The 10,273-nt window shown below is 46.8% G+C and overlaps 1 long non-coding RNA gene across 1 annotated transcript; it reads left to right on the top strand.

Moving 5' to 3' along the window:
• The first annotated feature begins 4,703 nt into the window (after positions 1 to 4,703).
• Positions 4,704 to 10,273, top strand: LOC139572410 (uncharacterized). Its single transcript, XR_011674403.1, has 2 exons — positions 4,704 to 6,820; positions 6,907 to 10,273. It is a non-coding gene; the product is annotated as an uncharacterized lncRNA (long non-coding RNA).

The following is a 10,273-nucleotide window of genomic DNA, read 5'->3' on the forward strand; positions in this document are numbered from 1 at the left end:
CATGTGTGTGTATATGTGTGTGTGAGCGTGTGTGTGTGAGGAATGTGTAACGTACACACTGTGCTTACTGGGGCGTGGTCATCTAAGTAAGGCTCTTTCCTCACACAGTACCCACCCTGAGACTTGTGGCGGTAGGGGAGGAGTGGATGGAGGGAGGAGGAGAGAGAGTAAGGAAAGTCGTAAAGTCTCTAATAGCCTCTCTCAGAGGCTCGTCTTACCTGTGGGTGAGGAGAGGAAGGAGGAGGCAGGGAGGGAGGCTGTGTCAACACTGGACAGGTGCGGACCAAACCACACAGGCCCTCTCCTTCCCTCCCCGTCCCCCCAAGAGTTACCAACCACTGAGCCTCACAGAGCCATGAGGACTCATAAAGATTGTGGTCCCTAAAAAATCTAAACGAGCACCTGTTGCTTCACAACAAAAACAGAAAGTGGAAACACATGATAGAATCAAACTTAATTGGCTTCCGGGTAAAGTATGTTAAGCATGGGCCAAGACATTACACAATGAACACCCCATAAAATGTTATCCTCTCAGCCCCAGGCTAAGTCTTGGTGAAATAGCATTGCCCCTTTATTACCAGCATTACAGCTAATTGCCTCCCTGCCCCCTTTCCTGTGTGTTACAGCGATGTGGGGAAGGGGTGGACCCAAGCTTTGACGTTTACAAAAAGGAATCCCCTCAATGGCTGGGGCTGGGCTGCCCGACTCACTCAACCCGTCTGGCTCCCAGACACACACGCACTCACACACACTGTCTGCTCTGGGAGAGAGACAGAACGGAGAGAGAGAGAGAATGAGAGACACTGCAACCTTGAAGTTCAACTCATTCTCTGGGAGAGAAAGAGAGTGAGAGAGTGAGAGAGAGGCAAACAGTCTCCTCTCAGGTATGTAACACTTATATCTTCTATCACATAGGATGTTCTTATTTTCACCATCGCCCCAGATAATGGTCTTACTGGATTATTGACGACTGTTTAGTTTTTTAAGTGAGGATGTAGGCCTAGGTGTGTGTTCCTAACAGGGGAGGGAACCCCTTCACTTTTCACCAGCTGTTTGTACAACAACCTGTGGATCAGGCTTTTTACTTTTTCTGGTGACCGGTGGATATCTTTATCTGGATCTGCTACTCCAGTGTCGTTTGGATATGCGAGATATCGCCCTGATCTAAGAGTAATTTCTGCCGCCAATGTGAACATCCACCCAAAGGTCATGCTGTAAATGGTTTCATTGTCTGTGACAGTCTGTCTAGTCTGTCCGTATGTCTGTCCGTCTATCTATCTGTCTGTCCGTATATCTGTTAGTCTGTCTCTCGCTCTCTCTTTTTGTAAGTCTGTCTGCCTATCCGTCCGTCTGTCTGTCTACGTCTGTCAACCAGCCCTGAGTTAGTTGGGGGCTGAGAGACAGAGCACAGCGGATGTCATAAAAAGTGTTTTGGAAAAGCAGGCGAGAGAAGGACGTGGAGCAGACAGAGAGAGAGGGAGAGAGAGGGGGAGAGAGAGGAGAGCTCTGAACATTCCTGTCATTGTTCAGAAGTCCTGTAAGTCTGCTACAGCGGCCCAGAGAGGAGAGAACCTCCATGAAAGGGAATTATACAGATCACGGTTCTAGTCAAGGGTTTCGCCAGCCAGGATGTCTGTCTCTGGCTATCTGGCTCCCCCTCTCTGGGGCTCTCAGCATGGGTCTCTACTGGAGCTAACTGGGCCTCCAGTCCTAGACCTCCAGGCAGAGGGAGTGGTGGGGAGGTGATCATTTATCCTCTCACACTGTGCTCATTAAGGCAGCAAGTGTCACCGGACATTGGGGAGAGGGGTGGAGGAGCAGAGGGATGGAGGGGTGGAGGAGCAGAGGGATGGAAAGGTGGAAGGGCGGATGGTGATGAAGAGGAGAAAAATAGATGGAAGGAAGGGAGAGAGAGGAGAGGGAGGTGGAAGAGGGCGAGGAGAAAGAGAAGATGTGCCGGACAGGAAGGTGGAAGAGGGCGAGGAGAAAGAGAAGAGGTGCCGGACAGGAAGGTGGAAGAGGGCGAGGAGAAAGAGAAGAGGTGCCGGACAGGAAGGTGGAAGAGGGCGAGGAGAAAGAGAAGAGGTGCCGGACAGGAAGGTGGAAGAGGGCGAGGAGAAAGAGAAGAGGTGCCGGACAGGAAGGTGGAAGAGGGCGAGGAGAAAGAGAAGAGGTGCCGGACAGGAAGGTGGAAGAGGGCGAGGAGAAAGAGAAGAGGTGCCGGACAGGAAGGTGGAAGAGGGAGAGGAGAAAGAGAAGAGGTGCCGGACAGGAAGGTGGAAGAGGGAGAGGAGAAGTAGAAGATTAGGGTCTGGAGCGAGGCCTGGTGTTTGGGGTGTCTAATTTGGGGAGTCTGTGTATATGTGTGTGTGTGTGTGTGTATGTATGTATGTGTGTGTATGTGTGTGTGTGTGTGTAAGGCGGCGTGGGCGTCCATGGCGAAGCACGGTGGTGGTGGGGTTTGGCAGGGAATAAGGCCCAGGGTAGGGTTACAGCCGCTGGGCTGAAGGGAGAGAAGGATTGGCCGGGCTGAGCTGGGCTGGGTTCTGGGCTGGTACAGCCATCGAGCTTTTTGTCTGGAAATACTTTTTATTTTCATACTAATGTACCGCATGTGACGTGTTCCCTTGGTTGTTGGTTCGACTTCCAGTGAACTTTGAATTGGCTTTGATTCTGTTACCGCTGTTAAACATAACAATGACATTGACATCTTTCTGTGAATGTCATTGAATGTCACGGAATCAGCACTAACTATGCCCTCACACGCATGCAAACACACACACACACACACTTACTAGGAGGAAATGGAGGCAAGCACACACAAAGGAACGGGTGTGGTAGTGTATCAAGGTGTGTAGGTCTATAGAACTAGGTTAAAGCGAGTGTACCACACAGTGATTCCGCTGTGTCACACACACTACTTCAGCTCTCTTGATTGAAGGACTGATTGAAACGCTTAAGAGGATTCATGGTCATTTACGGTAGGCCTCATCCAGTTTGTTATGATGTCATCTTAGCAACACCCCTGATCACTGCCTATTTACAGTATTGAGCATCATATAGATCATGGGAATACAGTAGTTTTCCATAGTAACACATAGAAATATCCAAATATTTTCAAAATTGAACTAGACATTATGTTCCAGTCTATATTTATCTGTCTATGTACAGCAGTGGAGGCTGTTGATGGGAGGACGGAGCATTCACTCCATTCCAGACATTATTATGAGCCTCCCCTCAGCAGCCTCCACTGATGTACAGTATGCTGTAGTCTGTAAAAACACAGTATTACACTTTGGTGAAAGTAGACCACAGTGGTATGGTTGGTCCAGTTGGTTCTGTATTAGGCTATGGGAGCCAGTTCACACCACCAAGTTGAGTATGATGTCAGGCTGCTACAGTATCGCTTTGGATTCTGTTCTCCTTTTATGAGTCGCTAAGGTCAGTGCTGCTAACACCTCACTGTGTTTGCTCTAAAGGACATTGTGAACAAATGCTGTTTGTATATTGATTATATGCATACTGTGTGTGCATTGTACTCTGAAGTGTACTCAGCAGCGTGTGTGTGTGTGTGTGTGTGTGTGTGTGTGTGTGTGTGTGTGTGTGTGTGTGTGTGTGTGTGTGTGTGTGTGTGTGTGTGTGTGTGTGTGTGTGTGTGTGTGTGTGTGTGTGTGTGTGTGTGTGTGTGTGTGTGTGTGTGTGTGTGTGTGTGTGTGTGTGTGTGTGTGTGAGAGAGAGGCTGCTTGGATAGGCACACAGGGAGAAGATATGTGTTGAGACAACACACATTGAGATCCAGCTGTCTTCACACAGTGTTTTCCACTTAGCGTGTTATGCTCTTGTGTAAACGGCTGTGTAAATGCTACTGCTCAACTCACACACACTACCCAAATATCTGAGAACAGGGAGATTGGTGGCAGGAGGAGTCCACGTCTACACATAGAGAAACACGGACACACACACACACCCTATACTCTCTTTTCCATATACACACACATAGGCTACGTACGCATGCACACACACACACACACACACACACACACACACACACACACACACACACACACACACACACACACACACACACACACACACACACACACACACACACACACACACACACACACACACACACACACACACAAGAACAGCTTGTCATTGCTAGGATACATCTGCTTCTGAACATCACTCAGTCAGTGATTACATTTTCCTCCAATACTCCGCTTCGCTCGGGATTCACAAATTACCAAATGATGATTAGTTGAGAATTAGCCAAAAACTCGTTGACTCAGAATGAGAGAGAGGGGGAAAGCAGTGAGAGATATTAGCCGTCTATCCTTTGAATAAGTGTTTGAGGTGAGGCGGCAGAGCGGTGTGCGTCACCAGCCATGCTGTCATTAAGAGGAGAAGAGGGAAGGAATGAGCTCATAGGTACTAACGGCTGGGGGTCAGAATGGGGAAAGGGGAAAAGAAGGCGCCAATGGAAAAGATGGGGGGAGAGAGAGAGAGAGAGAGAGAGAGAGAGAGAGAGAGAGAGAGAGAGAGAGAGAGAGAGAGAGAGAGAGAGAGAGAGAGAGAGAGAGAGAGAGAGAGAGAGAGAGAGAGAGAGAGAGAGAGAGAGAGAGAGAGAGAGAGAGAGAGAGAGAGAGAGAGAGAGAGAGAGAGAGAGAGAGAGAGAGAGAGAGAGAGAGAGAGAGAGAGAGAGAGAGAGAGAGAGAGAGAGAGAGAGAGAGAGAGAGAGAGAGAGAGAGAGATATCCAGCTAGGAGATGAAAGGACATATGGGTACACAGCGTAACTGGCTGATATGCTGCCAGAGAAGAGTTTCAGTTATGATCTTTCTTATAAGGGCACTCGGTTTCTTCCCAGCAGCCACCCTATCACGTCTAGTCCTGAGCTGTTAATCAAGCTTTGATTGGTTAATTGACCCACAGAGAGAAGCAGTGGTGGGACAGAACATTGGTTTGGCAGAGCAACCCAGGTTTTGGTCAGAAAGAGAGAAGCTTGTTAGCATTAGCCATTACTCATGGGGCTGTTATGCACCAGTACAGAGAGAACGAGAGATGTTTGTTAGCATTAGCATGTACTCATAGGGCTGTTATGCACCAGTACAGAGAGAACGAGAGATGTTTGTTAGCATTAGCATGTACTCATAGGGCTGTTATGCACCAGTACAGAGAGAACGAGAGATGTTTGTTAGCATTAGCATGTACTCATAGGGCTGTTATGCACCAGTACAGAGAGAACGAGAGATGTTTGTTAGCATTAGCATGTACTCATAGGGCTGTTATGCACCAGTACAGAGAGAACGAGAGATGTTTGTTAGCATTAGCATGTACTCATAGGGCTGTTATGCACCAGTACAGAGAGAATGAGAGATGTTTGTTAGCATTAGCATGTACTCATAGGGCTGTTATGCACCAGCACAGAGAGAGCGAGAGACGTTTGTTAGCATTAGCATGTACTCATAGGGCTGTTATGCACCAGCACAGAGAGAGCGAGAGACGTTTGTTAGCATTAGAAGCAGTCATAGGGCTAGTCTGTCCCATCAAGAGATATTATTAGCATGTGCTGGGCTGGTCTGTCTGTAGGCTACCCAGAGATAATAGAGATATGTTTGTTAAAGTTAGCAGCATGCCAACCTGCAGGCTACACAGAGTTGTTTGTCAGCATTAGCTAACAGTGAGCACTCATAGGGCTGCTTTATGCACAGTTCATAGCGTGACTAGGTATGGAATACAGAATCTTTTTCTCTGTGGAATCTTATCTCCGAGGGACCATTTACTTCAGGTAGTCCAAATACATACAAGTTACATTTAGACATAAATAGTGACTGTATATCAATATTTTGGACACAATCAAGTGAGCTGTACTGAGTGTTTATTTCACTGTTTATTATCTTTGGTTTGTGTTAAAACCGCCGGTCTGTTAGACATCAATGACACACTACATTAGCTAATTATAGTCTGACACTACTCTTCATTCACAGATCCAGCTTGGTAAAATTGTATTAGAAACTTTACAGCTTTCAGTGCTACAGCTAGCATTAGCATCTGCCTATACAGACGACAGTTATATAGCATGTTAGCATTAGCGATGCTAACACGGGTGTACCTTGGCTGGCACGGCACAGCAGGCCTTGTGTACAGACACATGACAGACACCAGACTAACTTAGTTAGGGCCTGGAATTCCCCCCAAAAGGTGCTCTAATACTGACTCATATGGTGTGATCCAGAATCACTAGACTAAAACAGCTCTCTAAAATTGATATCCGTCCATTAGGTAATGGTTAAATATAGCACTTTGGTAGTACTGGATGTACCAAACTCAGTCTTGATGTGTCATTCACTGTGGCAGAGGAAGAACCCAGCTCCTGTGAGGTTTTGCTGGGGCTTAGTTAGGACAAAACCCCAGCTCCTGTAAGGTTTGGTTGGGGCAGAGTTAGGACAAAACCCCAGCTCCTGTGAGGTTTGGTTGGGGCAGAGTTAGGACAAAACCCCAGCTCCTGTGAGGTTTGGTTGGGGCAGAGTTAGGACAAAACCCCAGCTCCTGTAAGGTTTGGTTGGGGCAGAGTTAGGACAAAACCCCAGCTCCTGTGAGGTTTGGTTGAGGCAGAGTTAGGACAAAACCCCAACTCCTGTGAGGTTTGGTTGAGGCAGAGTTAGGACAAAACCCCAGCTCCTGTAAGGTTTAGTTGGGGCAGAGTTAGGACAAAACCCCAGCTCCTGTAAAGTTTAGTTGAGGCAGAGTTAGGACAAAACCCCAGCTCCTGTGAGGTTTGGTTGAGGCAGAGTTAGGAGTAGTCCTGTCCATGGTGAGGTATGGTTAGGGCAGAGTTAGGAGTAGTCCTGTCCATGGTGAGGTATGGTTAGGGCAGAGTTAGGAGTAGTCCTGTCCATGGTGAGGTATGGTTAGGGCAGAGTTAGGTTCAGATCCACTATGAGGTTTGGTTGGGGCCGAGTTAGAGGAGAGACAAGGAGAGAGGGGCACAGGGCGTACTGTATAACGTCTTAATGGGAGTGACAGAGAGAGGGGCACAGGGCGTCCTGTATAACGTTTTAATGGGAGTGACAGAGAGAGGGGCACAGAGGGTACTGTATAACGTCTTAATGGGAGTGACAGAGAGAGGGGCACAGAGGGTACTGTATAACATCTTAATGGGAGTGACAGAGAGAGGGGCACAGGGCGTACTGTATAACATCTTAATGGGAGTGACAGAGAGAGGGGCACAGAGGGTACTGTATAACATCTTAATGGGAGTGACAGAGAGAGGGGCACAGGGCGTACTGTATAACATCTTAATGGGAGTGACAGAGAGAGGGGCACAGAGCATACTGTATAACAATGACCTGTGAATGACGAAGATATGACAGTGCTGAAGAAACACACACACATCACCAGGCACACGCACGCACAAACACACACACAGACACACACACAGACACACACACACACACACACACACACACACACACACACACACACACACACACACACACACACACACACACACACACACACACACACACACACACACACACACACACACACACACACACACACACACACACTGAGCTGGCTGGAGTTGTAGACAGTGTGAAAGGAGGGACCAGGGGAAGATCCAGAACAACACCCTCATGGACTTATACAGAAACTATCTGTGGGTTTTCATCTGGTGTCTTTTAGGAAAGCACATCTTAGTGTGCCATGGACCTACACCTTTACCATAAGTTACCATGGACACAGACACACACCTCCACCACAAACGCCTCACGTCTAGTCAACCATGCTGCCGGCCAGGGGAATTCCTGGTAGAGTGATTTTTAAGACTAAAGACTGAATCACATTGCCAGGGATTTCCAATGGCCGGCATGAAGTATGCAACCTGGATCTAATGGGAATAAAGGTGTGTGAACAAAGGTTTATATATACACACACACACCTGGTTGCGCGGCGGCAGGACTTAGCACACATGTGAACACTGTAAGTTTACCACCATGTTCACAGTGGTTAAGTTCTGCCGCCCTGGGGCCACAGCCTGTATGTCTGAACCCAGGAGAGGAGAGGGGGCACTGGGGAGGATCACTGGGACAATTACCCCAGCCTGGATCTCTAAGAATCTCAGACTCACATCAAACATCTCCAATCCAAAGTTAAATCTAGAATTGGCTTCCTATTCCGCAACAAAGCATCCTTCACTCATGCTGCCAAACATACCCTTGTAAAACTGACCATCCTACCAATCCTCGACTTCGGTGATGTCATTTACAAAATAGCCTCCAAAACCCTACTCAATAAATTGGATGCAGTCTATCACAGTGCCATCCGTTTTGTCACCAAAGCCCCATATACTACCCACCACTGCGACCTGTACACTCTCGTTGGCTGGCCCTCGCTTCATACTCGTCGCCAAACCCACTGGTTCCAGGTCATCTACAAGACCCTGCTAGGTAAAGTCCCCCCTTATCTCAGCTCGCTGGTCACCATAGCAACACCTACCTGTAGCACGCGCTCCAGCAGGTTTATCTCTCTGGTCACCCCCAAAACCAATTCTTCCTTTGGCCGCCTCTCCTTCCAGTTCTCTGCTGCCAATGACTGGAACGAACTACAAAAATCTCTGAAACTGGAAACACTTATCTCCCTCACTAGCTTTAAGCACCAGCTGTCAGAGCAGCTCATAGATTACTGCACCTGTACATAGCCCATCTATAATTTAGCCCAAACAACTACCTCTTTACCTACTGTATTTATTTATTTATTTTGCTCCTTTGCACCCCATTATTTCTGTCTCTACTTTGCGCTTTCTTCCACTGCAAACCAACCATTCCAGTGTTTTTAGTTTTTATTTTACTTGCTGTGTTGTATTTACTTCACCACCATGGCCTTTTTATATTTTTATTTATTTATACATATATTTGTTTGCCTTCACCTCCCTTATCTCACCTCACTTGCTCACATTGTATATAGACTTATTTTTTTTAATTTTTTTTTTCACTGTATCATTGACTATATGTTTGTTTTACTCCATGTGTAACTATGTGTTGTTGTATGTGTCGAACTGCTTTGCTTTATCTTGGCCAGGTCGCAATTGTAAATGAGAACGTGTTCTCAATTTGCCTACCTGGTTAAATAAAGGTTAAATAAAAAAATAAATAAAAAAGAATGGACTTTAGTATTGCCAAAATTCAACCAGTTAGTGTTTACGCCATTGTAATACTACGCATTGGTGGACCTATTTGAAGCATGACATTAGGTAACACTTCATTTGGATAGTCCCAAGTAGCTGGTTTGTAGATGTTCAATAACTGTCAGCAACATTTCAGCTAACTATCCATTACCCGTAACCATCTGCAGATCATCTGTTTGGGACTCTCTAAATAAAGTGTGGCCTGACATTATCAGGGCTGTTTATATGTCTGTCTGTGATTCTGATGGATCTGTTGGTCGCTCCTATCTCTCTATCAACTGGCTGTGTGACCAGGTGGGAAGTCTTTCATCCTCTCCCGGTGCATTAATGCTTTTCGGACTGTATTCATGCATGAATAAAATAAGACAGAATTCATAGTCATCCATCACAGTTTCTATTCTCAGTTTCGTGTGTGTGTGTGTGTGTGTGTGTGTGTGTGTGTGTGTGTGTGTGTGTGTGTGTGTGTGTGTGTGTGTGTGTGTGTGTGTGTGTGTGTGTGTGTGTGTGTGTGTGTGTGTGTGTGTGTGTGTGTGTGTGTGTGTGTGTGTGTGTGTGTGTGTGTGTGTGTGTGTGTGTGTGTGTGTGTGTGTGTGTGTGTGTGTGTGGTCTCTCTCTGCCCCCTCACTGGGCCTGTCTCCCGTGCCTGCTGTGCTGATAATCAGTGTGTGAGGTTAGCTGGCTCAGTTCAGCAGGAACAGGGGCCTGGCCCATCCACAGTGTCTGGAGGCCAGAGAGAGACATACTAGAACAGGAGAACCATCCCGACCTGAGACCAGTGTTTCACTCCACTAAACCATCGGCAAAACGTTTTTCAACAAAAATGACCATTTCCTATAGGACAAATTCAAGGTTAGTCCCTCCCAATTTGTCCAGTGTACTTGTTTGGTTCCTAGTGAATACACCCCCGTCTTCCTCCATCTCTACATCAACAAAAACGTAGCCATGGTTCTTAAATTGAAGTACAGGACAGGTGAACAGAAAACAGATTGAATTGTTGCATATGTTTTAATGTTATATTACAAAAAATGCATAAATGTGTGTGTTTGATATGAAAGTATGCAAATAAAAGAATACTCTAAAATGCA

This window comes from Salvelinus alpinus, chromosome 1 (genome assembly GCF_045679555.1).
Source record: "Salvelinus alpinus chromosome 1, SLU_Salpinus.1, whole genome shotgun sequence".
Lineage (NCBI taxonomy): Eukaryota > Metazoa > Chordata > Actinopteri > Salmoniformes > Salmonidae > Salvelinus > Salvelinus alpinus.